The sequence below is a fragment of the Pantherophis guttatus genome, chromosome 1 (assembly GCF_059756535.1).
Source record: "Pantherophis guttatus breed Tessera chromosome 1, ASM5975653v1, whole genome shotgun sequence".
Taxonomy (NCBI): Eukaryota; Metazoa; Chordata; class Lepidosauria; order Squamata; family Colubridae; genus Pantherophis; species Pantherophis guttatus.
In genome coordinates, this window is record NC_142063.1 from 126,923,085 (window position 1) to 126,943,875 (window position 20,791).

A 20,791-nucleotide genomic window follows, 5' to 3' on the forward strand; every position below is an offset into this window, starting at 1 on the left:
AGTTGCTGTTGGGCCCATAGAGTGTGCAAATGGAACCATAGCTTCCTTTCTGTGGAGGAAAATGGAATCTAGAATAAAATAACTTGCCCACATCAATCTGCTTTTAACAACCTCCTACAATCGTAACAATCTGTTCCAGAAGTTGGTCATGAGAATCGCACCATTTCAAAGCAGCATATGAAGCACATTTCCAAATATCCTTTCTACAATACCTCAGTGACAAATAGGCCCTGGCTTCACTTATTCTAATCTGGCTAGGATGGCTACAGTAGCTGTGCAATTTTCATGATCTATGAGCTTTTAATTACGTCTGTCAGCACAGCATAACCAGGAGGTATGTTAGCTTTCCACAGAAAATAAATAAAAGAGGGTTAAATTATTTCATTGCATTTTAAAAAGGCTGTGGTCAAGGAAAATATTTTCTTCCAAATTTTAACGGTTCCATTTCATCAAACAGCTGAACTTCAGCATGTATTCTTTCTTTTTTTTTAATCATCATACCATTATGATCCGTGTGTTAGTTCACAAAGAAAAAAAAAACCTGGATCCAAAAGAATTAATATTATCGTGGAGATGGAAAGTATAATTTTGAAAATAATTATTTAAGAGGAATGAATGATTAAATACTATCTGGGATCAAAAACTGAATGGTGACATCACGACAGCTTACCAAATATACTTATGGTCTTTTATAAATATACTCTACTGTAGCTAATCAAGGTATGAATATAAAAACTGGGGGAGGGGGAGAATTCTCTGTCTTTGAATTGCAGGCCCAAGTTTGCACTGCTAAATGTAAACAGAGCCAGTATAAACATTAAATTCAATTAACTTAATTAAATACAAATATGAATGTTAAGTTATGGGCTTAGTCCTCAGGTAATTTCTTCCATTTATCACAGTAAAAATTACAATTTGGTAATAGGTTTGAGGGTTTGATGGCTGCTTCCAAAGCTTTTGATGATTAAATATAGGCAAATAGCCTCATTGGTACACTTGACTAATGAGCTGAGAATTTCAGAGAGAAAAGAACTTCAAAATATGAACTTCTGATATGGGAAAATTTAAAATTATTTCATAAAATTACTTTTTTCAAAACAGGTCATACCTCCCTCCGCCCCACATTAAAGAATTTTCTCAACAACAATTTGAAATATCATATACTGTACCGTACCATAAAATAAATTATGCCCAACCTGGTTTCATGGCTTTTAACAAAAACCCTTATCTTATTATTGGGAAATATGATAGTTTAGCAATCAGATAAAGGTCAGTTGTTCTTTCTAAACAGGTAATAGTTATTAAGAGCAGCAGACACTTAACATATGCAGTGCCCCTGCTGAATTGCACCCTAGATCTAGTCTAGCTCTCTGTTCTCACAATGGCCAACCAAAGGCACAAGGAAGTCTACTGGTATCCCAGCAGATGGCCTGTACACTGCCATCAAGACTAACAGCCATGATCATCATAACTTCCATGAATTGGTCCATCTTTTTTCTGAAGCCAGCCAAGCTGGTAGCAAGTACATCTCATAGTAGCAAATTCCAAAGCTGCATTATACACTGGGGGGGAGGGGGGATCCTTTCATCTGCCATTATTCTTCCAGATTTTAATTCCATTGGGTGACCTCTGGTTCTAGTACAGATAGTCCTTGACTTACAACAGTTCATTTAGTGACCATTCAAAGTTACAACAGCACTGAAAAAACTTGACTTGGGACCATTTTTCACACTTACGATCGTTGTAGCATCCCCATGGTCACATGATTTACAATCGAATGCTTGACAACTGGTTCATATTTATGACAGCTGCACTATCCTGGAGTCATGTGACCCATCTTTTGCCACCTTCTGACAAGCAAAGTCAATGGGGAAAGCCAGATTCACTTAACAACTGTGTTACTAATTTAACAACTGCAGTGATTCACTTTACAAATGTGACAAGAAAAGTTGTAAAATGGGACAAAACTCACTTAACAAACGTCTCACTTAGCAACGTAAATTCTGGGTTCAACTGTGGTTGTAAGTCAATGGGAAAGGGGAAAATAGCTTCTCCTTGTACACTTCAATCATATCCCTTCCCATTCACCCCCTTTCTAAACTAAAAAGCCTCAAATATTATAATCTTTCCTCAAAAAGAAGCTTCTTCAGCCCCTTGATCATTTTAATTGCCCTCTTCTGAACCTTCTTTAGCTCCAATATAGCCTTTTTTTTTGATATGCTGTGGCCAGAATTGCACAAAATGTTCCAGATGAAATTGCAGCATTGATTTATATAAGGGCATCAGGATATTGGCAACTATGTTTTCAAATATTCTTATTATCCCTAACACGCTGCTGGCCTTTTTGACAGTGAATTCATACTATGTCAGTGTCTTCATTGAACTGTTTACCATTACAGTACTCCCAGATTTCTTTCCTCATAAGCTACTGCTAGCTCTGATCTCATTAGGTATACGTAGTCAGGATTCTGGGGGCCAATGTGCATCACTTTAATATGCCTACATTGAAAGAACATAACCCCTTTATTGTTTTTGCCACTCTGAACAATTTAGTGTCATCAGCAAACTTAACTATTCTACTAGTCGTGATTGATGCCAGATATTTTATACATATGTTAAAAAGTAACTGGTCCTAGAACGGAAACCTTGGGAGACCCAATTAGTTACATTTCTCCAATGTATTCTTGCTTTCTATTTTTTAACCAGTTTATTTATTTTATTTATTTATCAAGCTTAGAAACTGCCCATCTCCTTCACAGAGCTGCTTATCCACAAGGGGTTCTGCTTTTTTAAATTGTGCAACAGTTCAGTTTATTGAGAAGACTTTGATGAGGGACTTTATCAAAGACTTTTTGAAACTGCCACAAGTAAATGAATGTTGCCACAAGTTTATTAATACTCTCAAAAAAGTTCTGGTAAATTAATTAGACAGGGCCTTCCCTTAATGTAGCTATGTTAGGTATTCTTGAACTAGGCCAGTGTCTCCAAATCTGGTAATGTTATCTTTTGTAAGCAGTTCCTATTATCTTCCTCGGAACAGATGTTAATCTGACAGGCCTATAATTTCCTGGATCTCCCTCTGAGCCCTTCTTAAAAATTGGAGTTATATTGGCTACCTTCCAGTCCTCAACTCCAGAGACCAATAGTAGAGAGAGGTTGCATGTTTTAGTTAAAAGGTCCACAATCTCAGATTTAAGCTCCTTAATAACCCTTGGGTGGATGCCACTGAGGCTTGATGATTTGTTCAGGTTCAATTTGTCAGTAAGGCCTAGTATTTCTTCTCCTCACTATATGACTCAATTCGTCTGATTCCTTTCCTGAGAACAGGAGCTCAAGCTCACAGATCCCCCCAATTTTTCTCTTATGAAGATGGAAACAAAGAATTCATTCAGCTCCTCTGTAATTTCCATTTCTCCTCTTAGCACACATTTTTTATTTATTTATTTATTTATTTATTTATTTATTTATTTATTTATTTATTTATTTATTTATTCCATTTATATACCGCCCTTCTCCTATTGGACTCAGGGCGATGCACAGCCAAGGATAAAAAACATACCAATACAAAATTTAAAATCAATTAAAAGAATTATACAGCTGTGGCCCACAATTTAAAACAATCCAATTAAAACCCAATTTACACTTAAAATGCTAAAAAGCTAAAAAGAGCTAAAAGGGGGGGGGTGTTTACGCCAGCCCTGCTTGATGGAAAACTTTTTAGGGCACAGCGAAAGGCCCAGAGATCTGGTATCCTTCGTATCTCCGGGGGCAAATCGTTCCAGAGGGCAGGTGCTGCCACAGAGAAGGCCCTCCCCCTGGGGGTCGCCAGCCAACATTGCCTGGCTGACGGCACCCTGAGGAGTCCCTCTCTGTGGGAACGTACTAGGCGGTGGGAGGCTATCGGCGGCAGAAGGCGGTCTCGCAAATACCCAGGTCCGATGCCTGAGTGGCTTCCTGCCCTACTTGTATTTGACAAATAATTAATTATCTATCTTCAGTTTTGGCCGTATACTGTTTAGATTTTTTTTTTTTGCCTCCCTCACTGTCTCTTTGAATTTCTTTTGCCAGTCCTTTGTTTTCTTCATTAGACATCAGCCCTTCAAGGTAGATCAGACTAGCAAATCAATGTTATGAATGCTAATACTATTTATTTATAGGGTTTCACTAATCAAAACTTGCAAGTCTGTGCCTCCCCCTCCTCTCTGCCTTACCTTTATGAATACCAGGAAAAGTAAAGTCTGAGACATTTTCTCAAATTACATTTGTGTTTTGGACTCAAATTTCTTTTATCTGGCTTTTATCAATCTGAGTCTAGATTGTGGGGCTTCCTCCTGTTGCTCAAGGTTATTCTTACAGTCCATTATGTTAGGTCAGGTTGTCTTCCACTTTGTAAATGGTATTTGTTTGACCCTAACAGCTCCTTTCACAGTACAGGTAGTCCTTGACTTACAACACTTCACTTAGTGACTGTTTGAAGTTACAGCGGCACTGAAAAAAGTGACTTATGACCATTTTTATGATCGTTGCAGCTTCCCTATAGTCACATGATTTACATTTGGATGCTTGGCAACTGATTCACATTTATGACGGTTGCAATGTCCTGCAGTAATGTGATCATCTTTTGTCACCTTCTGACAAGCAAAGACAATGGGGAAACCAGATTCACTTAACTGTGTTTGTAATGTAACAACTGCAGTGATTCACTTAACAAATGTGGCAAGAAAAGTCGTAAAATGGGACAAAACTCACTTAACAAATGTTTCACTTAGGAAAATAAATTTTAGGAATACACTGTGCCTGAACCTCCTATGGCCATGGTTTTAAATAACACCAAGCTTTCTGAAGGGATCTTATCTTTCCACTTTGTCTTGAGAAGTTCCCTTTTTTAAAAATCAAACATGACTGTGTGGGACTGGCTATGTAGCAGGGGTGAAATGCTCCCGGTTCGCACCGGATCACCCTATCCAGTACCGATGGAGGCGGGTGGTTTGGAGAACCGGTAGCAAAAATCCCTGGCGCCCCCACCCATGCCCACCTGAGCCACGCAATTATCAGAGGCTTTTTTTAAAAAATTTAAAAGCATTTTTTCTACAACCTCTTCGGACGAAAAAATGCTTTTAAAAGTAAAAAAAAAAAAAGCCTCTGCTGATCAGGCAACTCAGCTGAGATCGTCAGATGCTTTTAAAAGCATTTTTTTAACAACCTCTTCGGCCGAAAAGGTTGTAGAAAAAATGGTTTTAAAAGTAAAAACAAAAAACATTGGCCATGCCCACCCAGTCACATTAACACCCCCCCACCAAGCCACGCCCACAGAACCGGTAGCAACAAATTTTACATTCCACCACTGCTATGTAGGTTATAAATTTCTCTGCTTTAGTGCACAGATCTGCTTTGCCCGATATAAGCAGCATAAACCTGGCAGAGATTAAATGACATATGGCAAGTTTATGAATAAACAATGTATTTCACTTTAGGATCTTTTTCATCAGCTGGGCTACTGCTGTGGGGGTCCCTCCACAGAAAAAGACTATTTGATTGGAAATATTTTTCGATTGTTCACAAGATGCAGCAGCCTCATCTGACAATCTTGTAGTAGACAGGAGAGAGGTTACAGGATTGATGTCCAGTCATACTTCAAATCCCATGAGCCCTTTTACAGCATAACCCATAAAAGGAGAAGTTTTAGGCTTTCTTTTCTTATTCATTCCTGTCTCCTAGATTGAAGATTTTAGAATCTATGCACTGCTGTCAAAGGCAGGAAGATACCAGTCTAACAAAATCCTGAGAGTTATAAGCATGTCAATCCTTTTTATGCAACAATAGGTCTTTTATTTCAATAATGAAAAACTTTAAAAGGCAAGTGTGATCTAGGGAAACTCGTTATTTAAGGTCCAGATCAATACATCATTGTTTATGGCATGTGAGCTCTTACCTAGCAGAATATCTGAATTCATTCTATCAAGCAGTATAAATTCTTTCAATGTGGCACTATTTCAAAACACATAAGAACAAATCCAATTTAATTCCTGTTCCATACAAAAACATGGAGAAACCTATCTTGTCAAGTCAATAATTTCTGACTCAATGTATTCCACAACATGGTAATTCCTCTGTTCTTGGGGTTTCCACAGAAAAAGCCTTTTGAAGTCTTTAAAATTTATCACCTATACCTCTCCTTCAGAATGGAACAATCCCTTCAGGAATACAGAATCAATGTATATTTACTGATTGATTAGAGTGATAAACAGAAGCATAATGATTATCATTAGACTCTAACTACCTTAAGCTATTCAAATAATTTTAAATACAAATAGGAACATTGGTGTAGGCAACATGTTTACTTTTTTTTCCCCACCTTCTAAATGGAACAGAAATTCCCACCTGAGAAAAATAACACTCTCCATTTTATAAGCACAGAGAAGCACTATGGGTTTTCAGCACGGGATTCCAATTTGCATCAAAGAACCAATATTACATTCAAAGAAACGTTTCTTTGTAACGTTTATATAGCTGCCCATCTTTCAAACCAACTCTGGGCAGTTCCCAATCAAAAATTAAAAGGCATATAAAATCATTTTAAAGCTGTAAAACTCAATTGATTAATACATTAAAACATTAAAAACAACAAAAGCCTGGCACCAATCTGTTGTAATGTAGGATTATCTAGTCTTCTCTCAATGCTTGACGGGAAACCAGGTCTTCAAAGCCTTATGGAAGGATAAAAGGGTGGAGGTGTGCAAATGTCTGGTGGCAGAAGGTTCCATAGGGCAGAAGCTGCCATGGAAAAAACAGGCTTCCTAGCTCCCATCAGATTATAATATTTAGGGGAAGAGACTAGGAACGTGCCCACTCTATCTAAACTGGTGATAGATATCCTTAGGGAAGGGCAGTCCTGCAGATAACCTGGCCCTATGACATGGATGGATGGAGGGATGGATGGATGGAGGGATAGATGGATGGATGGAGGGATGGATGGATGGATGGGTAGAAGGATGGATGGATGTGGGGCTTTAAAGGAGATGATCAGCGCCTTGAATTGCACTCAGAATGAAACTGGAAGCCACTGCAGCTTGAATATCAGAGGTGTTTTAGGGGCAAACCTACGGGCCCACATTACTGTGCGTTTGGGACAGTTGATATTTCCAAGTGGTCTTTAAGGGCAGCTCCATGTAAAGTACATTGCAGTAAATCTAGACAGGAGGTGAGCAAGACATGAGTTGACCATGAGCAAGGCCATGGCCAAGTGTTGCCTTATTCACTGTTGTTTCAAGCCTCACTAGTACAAGAGCCTTTAGGTTCAAATGTTACCAATATTTTTTTTTTCTTGACCAAAAATTAAAGGCAGCACACTATTGCTAAAATTGCAATTTAGCTTGCTCTAGTTTTCTCAATAGCACCGTTATTAACAGAGAAATTGTGTCCAAATGAAAAATCAGCAACTGAATCTATGAAGTTTTTTTAAAAAAAGAAATGCCATTAGCATGATGTTAGCATAATGAAACCATAATTTTCAAAGGCAACACAGCACAGCCTAGCTCATAAGTCAACTCAAAGATATATAGATGTGAAAAGCTGATTCCAAGTAGAAGATGCTTCAGTATTTCTAAGATATAAGCAGTATTTCAATGCTGTTTTTATTTTCCCTCTGCCAAGCTATACACAAACTACAATGTAAAGCTAGTAAATTAGACTCCAAGGGAAAAATACTGCATTTGTTACAAGTCAAAATGCTTAAAAATTGCATCACACTGCTCACTTTTTTAGATAGGAAGAACTACCTAAGCCATTTGTAAAGCAACTTCAGCATGTTGTTCTGGTATCTGGGGAAAATGAAATCACACAATAAAATTACTCTGCATCTCTCTGCTTGGCAAATAACTACTAAATCCTCATCTTTTACTCAAGGATACAAGCAGAAAAATCACATTGCTGCACTCCAATCCTTTAATTGTTCATTTTACTGGTTACCTAAATGAAAGGTAAGTTTTGAGCTTGCCAACAGCCTCAAGCACCCCCACACCCCCACACACACATACCTGTGCGTGCGTGCACGTACACACACACACACACACACACACACCTAAGACACAGCATTACCCCATCAATACTGTAGATACATGAGGAGAAGTTTTATATTTGATTGTATGAGAAAAGAATAAGGGGAGAATAAGAATATGAGGGAGAAGAAATCTAATACATTCACAGGCAAATGATTATATTTTCAATTACCCCCTTACCACTTATAAAAAATTTAATCCTTGGGCAAAGGAAATTAAACATCAAGCAAAAGTGTATCTGCACAGGCACAACGGTGAACTGCTTTGTGCTCAGATTGGCCCATGAGTAATCATGCTACCTGTGAGTCTCTTATGTCCTCGTAGTTCATTTTAAACGGAAAAGAAAAAATGAAATATGATAGACCCCCTGCACTTTCTCGCATATAAAAGCATATGCAAATCTTCCAAAGAAAAACCGTACTGGCTACAGTAATCCCTAAAAAGGAGGAGATGCTATGTCTAGTTTTTGGGAGGGGTTTTTCAGCAGGTGGCAGCACTTGAATGACCTCGTCTCAGCTCAGAAGGTACGCAGAATCAAATCTAGTCAAAACTTGAATTCCAGGATCAGCCAAAAAGAATCTTGGAAGAAGACAAAGGCAAAAAAAAACCTCCATACTGTTGGCAAGGGGGAAAAAATGCTTTCATGTAGCCACCAGAAGTCCAGCTTGACTCAACAGCATCTTTACCTTAAAATCAAAAGATTTAAGTCACACCTCACCTTTCTCTAGGCAAAGGTAAAAGTTTCTCTGACCAGTCATGTCTAACTCTAGGTCACAGTGCTCATCTCTATTTCTTCGCCGAAGGAGCCAGTGCTGTCCAAAGACAATTTCTGTGGTCATGTGACCAGTACGGCTATACACCAAAGGCGTATGGAACACTGTTACCTTCCCACCAAAGTGGTACCAATTAATCTACTTGCATTTGAATGCTTTCAAACTGCTAGGTGGGCAGAAACCTTTCTCTAACTGTGGCCAAATGCCATAATTGGTGGAAGGAAAGTCATTTATCCAAGTAATATGTTTCTGAGCTGACAAGATATCTCTGTAAATTCACTTGTGACTAGCAATATGCTGTTACAAACAGCTTTACTAGAATAAATTGCAAAAGATTTTAAAATACAGAAGTTTATTTTACCATTCCATTTTTTCCTAAAATTCAAGAAAGTTAATATATGATATAATATACAAATAAATAAGAGAGCAAAGTACATCACAGATATAGTTGTCAAAATTGAGCCTGGTTTAGCTCAACAGACAGAAGCACTGTAATTTAACACCAGCTGTCTGCAATTAAAGTAAGATCGAATCTCGCCAGGCTCAAAGTTGACTCAGCCTTCCATCCTTTCTAAGGTAGGTAAATTGAGGACCCAGTTTGTGGGGGCAATAAGCTGACTTTGTATAAATATACAAAAGTATGAAGGCTATTGCTTAAAGCACTGTAAGCCGCCCTGAGTCTCCGGAGAAGGGCAGCATATAAATCAAATTTAAAAAAAAAATATTGCTTGTAGCATTATGGACTTAGGAAACTTATGCTTTCTCTAGTTTTCTTAAGAAAACTTCTGCATATGAACAACACTCCCCACTTTATGTCTCTAACATTACATATACTAAGGATTGAATGGGATTCTAAATGTATCAAAACAGCAGATTCATGCCAGATATTATCAGCCAAGATGAATTTATCCCAAATTAGCAAGAATTTGGTAATGATTCAAACAAGACGATATCATAAAGTGCACTTGGTGACTCTTGAGTCATTTTCAAGCTTTCTTATGCATTTAGTTATTAGGTAGTCCTCAACTTACGATGACTATTGAACCCAAATTTCCATTGTTAAGCAAGGCAGTTGTTAAGTGAGTTTTGCTCTATTTTAGGAATTTTTGCCATAGTTGTTAAGCAAATCACTGCAGATGTTAAGTGAATCATGTGGTCATTAAGTGAATTTGGCTTTCCCAATTGACCTTCCATATAGGGAGCCAGCTGGGAAGGTTATAAATGGTGATCACGTGATAGCAATAGCACTTAGACTTATATACCGCTTTACAGCCCTCTCTAAGCAGTTTATAAAGTCAGCACATTGCCTCCAACAATCTAGGTCCTCATTTTACCCACCTCGGAAGGATGGAAGGCTGAGTCAACCTTGAGCTGCTCAGGATCAAACTTCTGGAGTGAGCAGGGAGTTAGCCCTGTAGTAGTGCATTCTAACCACTGCACCACCATGGCTCCTGGGACAATACAACTGTGATAAATACATGCCAGTTGCCAATGCTCGAATTTTGATCATGTAACTGTGGGAATGCTGCAAGGGTTCTAAGTGCCAAAACCGATCATAAATCACTTTTTTCAACGTCACTGTAATTTCAAACAGTCACTAATTGAATAGTTGAAAGGTAAAGACTACCTGTAACTTGTTTTGCGGTCCTATCAATACATATTTTGAAGAATTATTGCTGTGTGCTATAAGAGTACATTCATAACAGAACGTTATTCAAAACTCTAAAATATAAATGCATTTCAATCCATTCCAACTCTATACTTCTTACTGTTGTATCTACCAACTGCCTTTGTTGATTCCACTGGTAGAAATGACTGTGTATCTTCCATCTGTTATATGCTTCATATAATTCATCCGTCTCTGAACACTTTTGTCTCAAAACCTATGCAATAAAAATGAGATGCACATTTCTTATGTGAAGCAGGAGAACGTCCTAGATAATCAAAAGGGGCAAGGGAGAATATTTGGCAAATAATATTCAATATGATATATGTATTCATCATCTATTACATCACAGGAGATATCTTCACAATTAACAATCAAAAAATAAAAGGCAATTCTTCATGCCATCCACCATGTATTAAACCCTTTAAGAGAAGGAGGAAGAAGAGGAGGAGAAGGAGAATAAGTAGAAAGAGATTTATAACTCCCCACCAAACACTGCCTGTAGGGAAGGATGCTGAGAACTGTAATTAACAGCATCTGAAGGGCCCCAACCCTTCAGTCTTTCCTATCTCAGCAATCCACGAGCACCACATATAAATCGGAAAATTTTGCAGTTCATCTAGCTGCTTATGAGGACTGTCCAAAAGGCAAATGAAGCAATGAATGCACCTGAGGTCGAAAAAGATAATTACCTTTGAATGCAGTAAGTCAACAGTCAATTGCAGAGAAAAAGGAGGCAGCAGGGAACCAAACGGGAATACATTTATGGGATATTACTGTCAACCTTGGAGGAAGAAGTAATGTCGCCATTTGTCATAAACTAGAGGTAAAGCTTACAATGACTCAGTACAGTGTCTGCAGCTTGCGTTTAAACAGAGTTGTGGAAATTTTGCTTAGATAAATTGGGAATAAATCCACAACAGAAGTGACATTTGAAATTCTAACTAGATGCTGTGGTCCCAAGTGCAACATGCATATATTTTGTTATACAATAACCTGCAAGGACAGCAGTACCACACTGCAATACCTCCAGAGAGGCACTCAAGCAGTAAATCAGGAAAATGAAAATTAGAAAGCAGCAGCATTTGAAACATAAATATGACCTGTAGGACCTCATAGCATGGGTTGCTATGTCCTTTTTCCCCCCAACATCAGCAATTGTGGACTAATTATAAGAGGAACAGCAGCTATTCAGTGAAGTACAGATTTAAATGACCAGGTAATCATTCACCATATCATTATGCTTTAATAAGATCCTAAGACTATAGGATGAGACAGGAAGCCAATGAGCTCACTCATGCTGCTTCTTTCTATTCAGCAGACCCCACCATGTTGGGGCTCTGCAGCACTTCGGACCAAAAAGGCGATCCGATCATCTACTAACAACTTTCTAAAAGCAGCTGTATCTTTTTCCAGGGTCAGATAATGTCAAAAGATAAATTAGGTTTACAGCGTTGCAGACGAGAACGGGAAATAAATATCTTTTTGCCTTCAAAACTGAAGCGGTACACACCCCAATATTCATAGAGTTGAAAGATGTTACACATTGATACATTCAGTAAGTGTGTGTGAGAAACTACAATTACAACGACATGTGGCCCTGGACAGCTGGTAATAACTTGGTTCCACAAGATAATAAAAAAAATATTAAAAAATAAAGGAGATTGTATATATTACTGGTATCTATATTATATATTTGATAGGCAGCCAAAGACAATTTCTTTTCACTCAATGAGGCCCAGGCAAGCCAAAAGGTTGGAAAACCATGAGCTACAGCTATCATTCCTTCACATCAAAAGAAAACAGTTGCAAGAGTTGTGGGAGTTTTGTTCTCAAATCTCTAGATCCCACATAAAGTGGAAAAAAACATCACACATCTCTGCAAGAGAAGCATTAGGAGCATACTGGAGAGAATACTAAATGAAAACATATTGGAAGTATGCTAGCATGACAAAATAGAACATGAATTGGCGAGAAAGCTATGTACAGTCAGCAGCCATGAGAATACAAAGCAGTGTGAGAACTACTTCCTGTATATTGCCTTGGGTCTTACAGGGTCATAACTGTGGAAAATGCATGAATTAATAAATGCATACAGTATAAGCTCAGAGCAGGTCATTCTGTTGCTTTGCAAAAGCAGGACTTGAACTTCTCCAGGTGTTCCTGTGCCAAAAAGGGATGTTTTTTGTCTTCTTCCTGGGCTTCCCATAAGGACAAAGAGATCAGTATTTAATCCAAAACATTTTCTTGCCCCAGTTAGTAAAGTAGCATTCCAGTTTTTAAAAGGCGCATTTGAAAATTTTAATCAGATTCAGTTGAAACTGCCACAACATATGGAGCTTTTCTGTGTAAATTTCTCTACTGTATAAAAATTGTATTATCAATTCCCAAAAGCTACTTTTCATAGAAATTCTAACTACATTTTCTAGTGCCAATTTCTAGCACAAGATTCTGTGAAGTTCTTAAAAATAATTCTGCAGAAAACAGAAAAACACATTTTTTGAGAATACTTTCACATGAAAGTATCTTGAAACTTAAAGAAATGGCACACTTTTTATATAATTGTTGCCATATATGAAACTTCATTATGTGGATTCAAAAGTAGGTTTCAACAGAATTGCAGGTACAAGCACAGATAGCATTAACAGATGTGATAAATGAGAACACACCTGATAACTGGGAAGAAAAACTCATTCAAGGAATTAACACTCTTATTTTTAAGAAACAAAATACAAAGTAATGTGGTGTATAGCTGTCACCTTTCTCAGTCTGTAACTAGCAATTTCTTTAAGAGTAGATTCTGGTAAAGTACCTCCATTTGGAAGTGATTTCATTCTATTGTGTACTGGTTTTAAACTGGACTCAGTTCTGGACTCTCACCACATCTGGAATTAAAGATATCACACAGTGCCCCCTAAATTAACCAGAATCCAATATCCATCAAAACCTGCAGATGTATAGATAGAACTGCAATTCCCAGTATTCCCCAAACAATATTACCATGATGATTGGGACTTTTTGAAGATGCAGCCCCAAAACATTCAGAGCAGGAAAGGATTGGGAAGGCCAGCCTAGTAGACTAAAGAGAAATCTAAAACAAATGGACAGTTATGAGATGCCACATTCCCAAATAATCTGGATCAATACAGCCATAACCCAAACAGAAACAAGTGTTTGCACTACTTAATATGTGCCATGCTAAGGCTATGTAGTTAAGTGTTGAACTCATTTTAAAACTTAAAACTCCTCACTTACTGACTATAATTGGGATCAGCAACTCCATCACTAAGCAATGTGAATGTAAAGTGAAACATCATGGGACTGCATCCAATTTATGACATCAGTTGTGTTGACATCAGTTGTTAAGAAAATCATGCATGGTCATTAAGCATGGCACCAGGTGACCACAACTTGCAACTTCCTACCAACTTCCCCATTGACTCTGCTTGTCAGAAGCCAGCTGTGAAGGTACTCACAGGATACTCATAGGTTTAGGTACTCATAGGTGAAGGTACTCATAGGACCATAGGATGCTGTGACCATTGTAATTGTGAATTGGTTGCCAAGTGCCCCAATCACAATCATCCAGCTCTGGGGCACTGTGACAGCCGTGATAGGATCAGTTGTAAATCTTCTTTTCCAGCACTGTCATAACTTTGAATGGTTGTTGAATGAGCAATCGGTAAGCAAGGATTACTTGTAATATAAGTGCAGTAAACTTATTCTAAAGAATATTATAACTTGACCTTAGCCAAATGAAAAAGAAAAAAGAAAAACCATTGCTTTTTTAAACTCACCATAAAGAGATGGCTCTCAATTTCACCAAGAAAAGTTTATTAGTGGTCTAGGACATTATGGGGGGTGGGGGGTGGGATCAACACATAAATTTACATTTTAGCTATTTCAATTTACTTATTATGTGTCTTTAATCTGATTAAGAAGACATTCAAGTACCAAGTACAAGTTTGTATTCATAAAAGCTTGATCCTCAAATAGGAGTTTAAATAAATAAATAAAACATCTATGTAAAGCTTCTCTCATTATTGTCAATATATAAGAGTTAAAGGTACATTATTTAAAACACTGAAGCCCCATTTGGGGTGGGGGAGGTGAGGAATCTTTTGGCACAAATTATAAAGTCACCTGAAATTATTGGGCCCTTGTCTGGAAAAAAATAGTTTACAAAAGTTTAGCTTCGCATTCCAAAACATTCTGCTGATACATTTATTCTATCTACCTTCTGTTTTTTCTAACTTGTGCCCTATAAAATGTGTTGCTTGCACAATTTAAAGGATGTTCTCCCCCCCTTATTATTTTAATTTATTGGTAAAGAGGGAATTGGAACATTGTAATACATTTCAGATGGGGCACACAAAATCTTTGTGCCTGATTACTCACATCTCAATAGACTGAAATGAGTTCAGCTATACAGAGCAAAAATGGTCATTTCACTTTCTAAATTTAAAAAGGGAGGGTGAGAATTATGGTACTTGAAAGGCAGGTTACAGACCAAATTAAGGACTTTGTTTTGGATACGCTAAATATAATCCAAACATTTCAACCATAGCAATTTTTAACATCAGCCTTCTCTCTCTTTCTTGTGTGGAAAGTCCAATGGTATTTACTCCTAGATGAGAAAGCATACAAGTAGAAAGTGCTTTAACTGGAAAGTACTCTGGCTTGATTGGTTTGTACTTCAGGTCATCCTAAATCAGGATGAACAAAACAAGAGTCTACACTGCATCTTCCTTACCTTACTATGTTAAACAATAAAGGACTAATTTTAATCAGGCTACAAACCAAACCATATTAACTTTTATCAAGAATGCACCCATGACAAAATTTAAAACTTGCTACAAAATCATTTAGCAGGGGGGAAAAAACAGCTCGATAATTAGCTACTTTTTTTTTTTTTTGCTTTTAAAAAAAATGTAAATGTGTTTCCCGAGCAACTTTGCATCAGACAAACAGTATTATTTTAAAAGAAAGCATTTTCCACAAATCGGATCATCTCAAAATCATAAACTGAGGATAAGAACTACACATCTTTCAATACTTAAAAGAAAATGCACATATCGACATGTACAGATTGCCAAGGCACTGTTTGATACTGCCCCCTTTTGCCAAGCGAAGCCAACAGCCGAGGCTTACATTCAAACTTTTCCTAGTTGTGCAAATCCCCAGAAACGTATTGAACAAACTGTGCAGCCATGACAAAACTGCAGAAAAGGATAATAAGCCATAGTCTGAGAATCTAAGACTCACAGTTAAATCTGGATATGAAAGATTTTTATCCTTTGTCGTCGTAGTTCCGGATGAAGTCCCTTCTTTCTGCCCACTCTGCAACCAAAGATCCCACTGTAATTAGAACATTATGCAAGGGTTTCATTATTGTATTTAGCCAATCCTCTCCACTGAAGCACCAAGCGGGGGGGGGGGCATTTTTTTTCAGATACTTCACTATAGCCTGGATATGACAATTGATGCATGTATGCCTGGAATGAAGTCCCACAGACTATAATGGCATTTATTTCTGTACTAGATGGTGCTTTCAGCTCTAAGCTTGTCTCACTTCAATGTCTTGAACAGCATTAGAATTCACTCAAACCACTATTTCTTCCACAGTCATATTAAGTTCATTGTTGCCACTGCTCAAACAAATGTATTTTCTCCAAGTTCGAACAGTTACATCAGACGCAAGAAACCTGCAGCCAACCAGATAACACTGAATTTTATTCTCAACATTTGATGGTATGAGCCAATGTGGCTGAGGTCACAAGTCCTCCACCTGTACCTATATTTAAAGAAAGCAATGAATACCACACGCAAACCTATGAGGAACAATCCCTTTAGCACCAGTTATGTGTCAAAGCACTTTTTATCAGATTACGAATCTGTAGCACTCATGTATTGTTAATTGGAAACACTGAGCAAAAGTAGATTTACTGAATGCCCTGAAAACTACAGGAACCTTCCTGAAAGACCATCCCAGTACAGTCATCTGAACAGATTAATATTCAACTAATCAACTTTTTACCTCATATAGAACTGTCTGCAGGTATGCTATGAACATGAGGCCAAAACTGCCCTAAAACGCAAAGAATCCTCATTTCCTAGTAGAATGCTTGCAAATTTGTTTCAACAGCCATAAAATCCAAATTCCAGTGTTTCTCAATCTCAGCAATTCTAAGAAGTCTGGATTTCAACTCCCAGAATTCCCCAGCCAGGAAAATAATACTTCCAGTAAAGGAGACTCAGAGGTCTCCTTTGCACTACACCGTATTCCAAAAAGCAAAACTGTCTTCCTTCAAAATCAAAAGTAAGACTGAGGAAAAGATACGTTCAGATATTGTCTAAAGTTATAACTGAAGTACAAACACAAAGATGCACATACACTCCCGTTAAAAGATGCTAGCGCTCTGAAATAATGTTTGCAGTGATTATGACAAAATAAACTTTATACTCACACCTTTGCATTGTTTTAATAGGGATCGAGAGGTGTGTAACTTTTAAAAAAAAACATACAAAAGACTAAACAAAACATTAAGAAAAAAGCTTTTAAATCAAGCTATAAACTAATCAACCATTCATCTTGCTTCATAAAATGTATAAACTTGTAATGTTGTGGTGATACATACAAGAAAACAAATCTCTGTTGGCTAAAAAAATAGATTGAAAAAAATCAAGTTTATAATCTTGTCAGAAACCTGCAGGCTTTATTCCATGTAAACACCTTGCTTGAGGCACAGTAGCACTGCCACTAGGACTATTTTATGTTTGGGGCTAAGAGCTGCCCCTTTAAGAAGCAACATTCCTTAAAGCAACTCTTAACCCAGAATGTCTATACCAATAGACATCATCTTCCAATCCATTTTTTTACCTCTTATTCAAAATCTTGTGTTAGAATTCCTCCAGGCACAGCCAAAGCATCCTAGCAGGAATGTAAGATCAACCACAGTCTAAGATACCTGGGATACTCTTAACACGGGCTCTGCTGTTCTCTGTTCCAGCAACACACTGCAAGGCTGAACACACAATTCTCCCTGAACTAGTTTATTCTTCAGAGACTATTAATCATAAAGCACAATCTGAAAGGGGAGGGAAAACTTATCATCGGGGGAGTCAGTAAGAAAAACAAATGATTCAAATAGATGCTGCATCTATTTTAAAACTCTGAGTAATTTGTTTGAGCATTAGCAGAATTCACTTCCCACCCCACGCTTCCAGTGTGTAACTGCAATACTTTTCCTTGGTTGCCTTATTGATCTGACATAAGCAGCAAGTTAACTCTTCCAGGAACAGTGTGGATGAACAAAGCCTCATCAAGTCCCCCTCGTCATAGCTATCAAGAGCCTTTCTTTCCAACATCTCTCTCCCCATTCAACAGCCATGGTTTTCAAAAGAGATGGGAAAGGGCTCAGCCAGGTTAGCCCCCTGGCTCAAACTTCAGAGGGCTTTTCCAAGTTACCTTTCCTGCCCTCTATTACAAGAAAACAGGGGGATAGTTTGGGAGGGTGGGAAGGAGGGAGGGATTTTTTTTACCTTCCAATCAGAAACAGAAAAAGGAGGTTAATTTGGAACAGAGATTCAGTTTCGCCACTCCTGGTCAGGGGGGAAAAAAAAGTAAAATAAAATCAAGGGCTGGGAGAGAGACAAAAGCAATGAAATGTTAAGAATTTAAAAAGCAGGGTTCGTGTTGCCTCAACTTCCCACTTTCTCTCTCACATCACTCCAATCTTGGGGGGGGAAAGCAATTTATTTTTCTGCAAGACTGGAAAGCTCTTAACTGTTTGCCCACCACCAGGCATGGAGTGTGACATACCAACGCAGAAGTGGAACTGTTCAGGAATCAAAGACCAACAGATCTCTTAGGTGAGGAGTTAGGGAAATAAAAAGGCACTTGGAGCATTGGAGGAGGACATTATGTGTGCGTGTGGAGTGGGAGAAGAGGGTGGTGCAGGTCTTAAATGTATTAGACTCCATTTGAGGTATTTTCTTATCCTCCCCTCCTCCCTTCTCCAATTCCCCTTCCTCTTATTTCCAACAATGCATGAAACCAGAGAACCATGCAAGCTTCCCTGCTTCCCTCTGCTTTTGATCTTCATCAGGACGTGAGCAGAAAGTTAATGGGGCCAGCCCTACCACAAAGGCAAATTACCATCCGAACACAACACAACAAAACCAAAAAAAAAAAAAAGCAAAGAAATATTATCTTCCGCTTCAGAGCCGACTTTTCTCCCCCCCCCAAAGGCATTCCTCTCTCCGTTCAGCATCCCCTCAAGCTTTCTTACTGCTTGCAGCCCCCCTATTCACGGACGGAGAGAGAGAATCCTGCGATTTAAATGGAATTAGGCAGCGCTAATAACCAAGACTGCCGGCGATTTGGGAGTTCTTAACGGCTGCGGGATCACCATCGCTAGCTTTTTTCTAAAGCCGAAGAGGAATTTGCCGCGGGGCCCCCGTTGCTCAGATGCTTTGCAACACCTTCCCGCCCCCCCCCCCCAAATCACAACGCATCCCAGGAACCATTCAGCAAAAAGAAAGAAAGAAAAAAGAAAAAAGAAGAACCCCCCCCCCCCATGCATCCGTCCCTTCCTTCCTTCCTCCTCCTCCTCCTCCTCCTCCGACGCCTTTGTTTGTTCCCAACGATCCGACCAGAGAAAAGGCGATGCAACAAACACCCAGCAAAGAAAGAACAAAAACAAAAAACCGGCAGCCACCTTTTTCGCCCAAGTCGCGCTTTCAGACAAAAATGCTTTGCGCCTCCATCCTTTCCCAGCGACAGACTACGCCTCCCTTCCTCCTCCTCCCCCTCCTCTCTCCCCCCCCCAAACTCAAGTTCCTAAACTTTACAACTTCCTCCTCCACTTTGAGGGGGGGGCAGAGAGAGAGAGAGAGAGAGAGAGAGAAGACGAGGAAAAGAGAGAGCTTCCCCCCCCACGCCCCCTCGCAGACAAGAGTGGATGGCATACAACTCACCCTTTGTGATGTCTCCCGGGCGACGGCGCGCAACTGTTCACCCGCACATCTTTCAAACGAAAGCCTCTCAAACCAGAAGAAGAAGAAGAAGAAGCGAAGAAAAAAAAAAAAAAAAACAACCCCAAGAAAGTCCCGGCAAAGCGGCGGCGATCGCGTGCTCCTAGTATAAGCCACCTTGACGTTTCCTCCGATGCGAAAAACCCGGAGCGAGCGGGCAATATCCCACCGCCAACTGCAGTCGCCCGGGAGTCGCCGTCCTCCTCCAGTCCTCCTCCTCCTCCTCTCGCTCGCTCGCTCCCTCCTTTTCCAGCCAGGAGCCGTCCACTCTCCTATCAGAATCGCTTCAACCTTCTCCATCAGGAGGGGAGGAGACGGAGAAGGAAAGAGGGGGGGGAGCAGCCCGCCAGCCAGCCAGCCAGCGAAGGGGGCTGCGTGCCCCCACACGGGCTGATGTCAACTCTCCTCTTTTGAGAGTTCACGCGGCGCTTAGTCGCCCGCAACTCCCTGTCCTGTTAAGGCGAACCTGGGCGACTGCGAAACGTTGCGATTTCCAACGCTGGTTTAAGAGGCAACTAACAAACTAACTCCCCGTTTGGAGACCCACACGCATCTATCTATCTATCTATCTATCTATCTATCTATCTATCTATCTATCTATCTATCTATCTATCTATCTATCTATCTATCTATCTATCTACCTACCTACCTACCTACCTACCTACCTACCATTATCTATCTATCTATCTATCTATCTATCTATCTATCTATCTATCTATCTATCTATCTATCTATCTATGTACCTACCTACCTACCTACCTACCTACCTACCTACCATTATCTATCTATCTATCTATCTATCTATCTATCTATCTATCTATCTACCTACCTACCTACCTACCTACCTACCATTATCTATCTATCTATCTATCTATCTATCTATCTATCTATCTATCTATCTATCTATCTATCTACCTACCTACCTACCTACCTACCTACCTACCTACCATTATCTATCTATCTATCTATCTATCTATCTATCTATCTATCTATCTATCTATCTATCTATCTACCTACCTACCTACCTACCTACCTACCTATATAAATATATAAATATATAAATATAAACTCTTGAGTTTACCTCACCGCTTTATTCTCCACGGAGATTCTCCTCTCGTTTGCTCGATTGGCCTTTTCCCGCTTCTGCGCCCTGGAACGACCACTTCGCCTATCTGGAATTAATGCCGCCAGCTTCCCCCTCTTTTTTTCTTTTTCTTTTCCATCCAGGAATGGTGGTGCGGGCCGATTTATCGAAGGGT

At 39.1% G+C, this 20,791-nt stretch overlaps 1 protein-coding gene across 35 annotated transcripts in view; it reads right to left on the bottom strand.

The window, feature by feature from the left end:
- Positions 1–20,091, bottom strand: part of SEMA5B (semaphorin 5B) — a 478,266-nt gene extending 458,175 nt beyond the window's left edge. For 4 of the 35 annotated variants that reach the window (XM_087883873.1, XM_087883954.1, XM_087883842.1 and 1 more), the window contains exon 1: positions 19,476–19,935. The gene's annotated coding sequence lies outside the window, so the exon portion shown is untranslated. Of the gene's footprint in view, positions 1–10,599; positions 10,714–15,761; positions 15,855–19,216; positions 19,308–19,475 lie in introns of those variants that run through there. The other 31 variants (XM_087883941.1, XM_087883875.1, XM_087883862.1 and 28 more) reach the window with 18 other exon arrangements.
- Between the last annotated feature and the right edge of the window lie 700 nt (positions 20,092–20,791).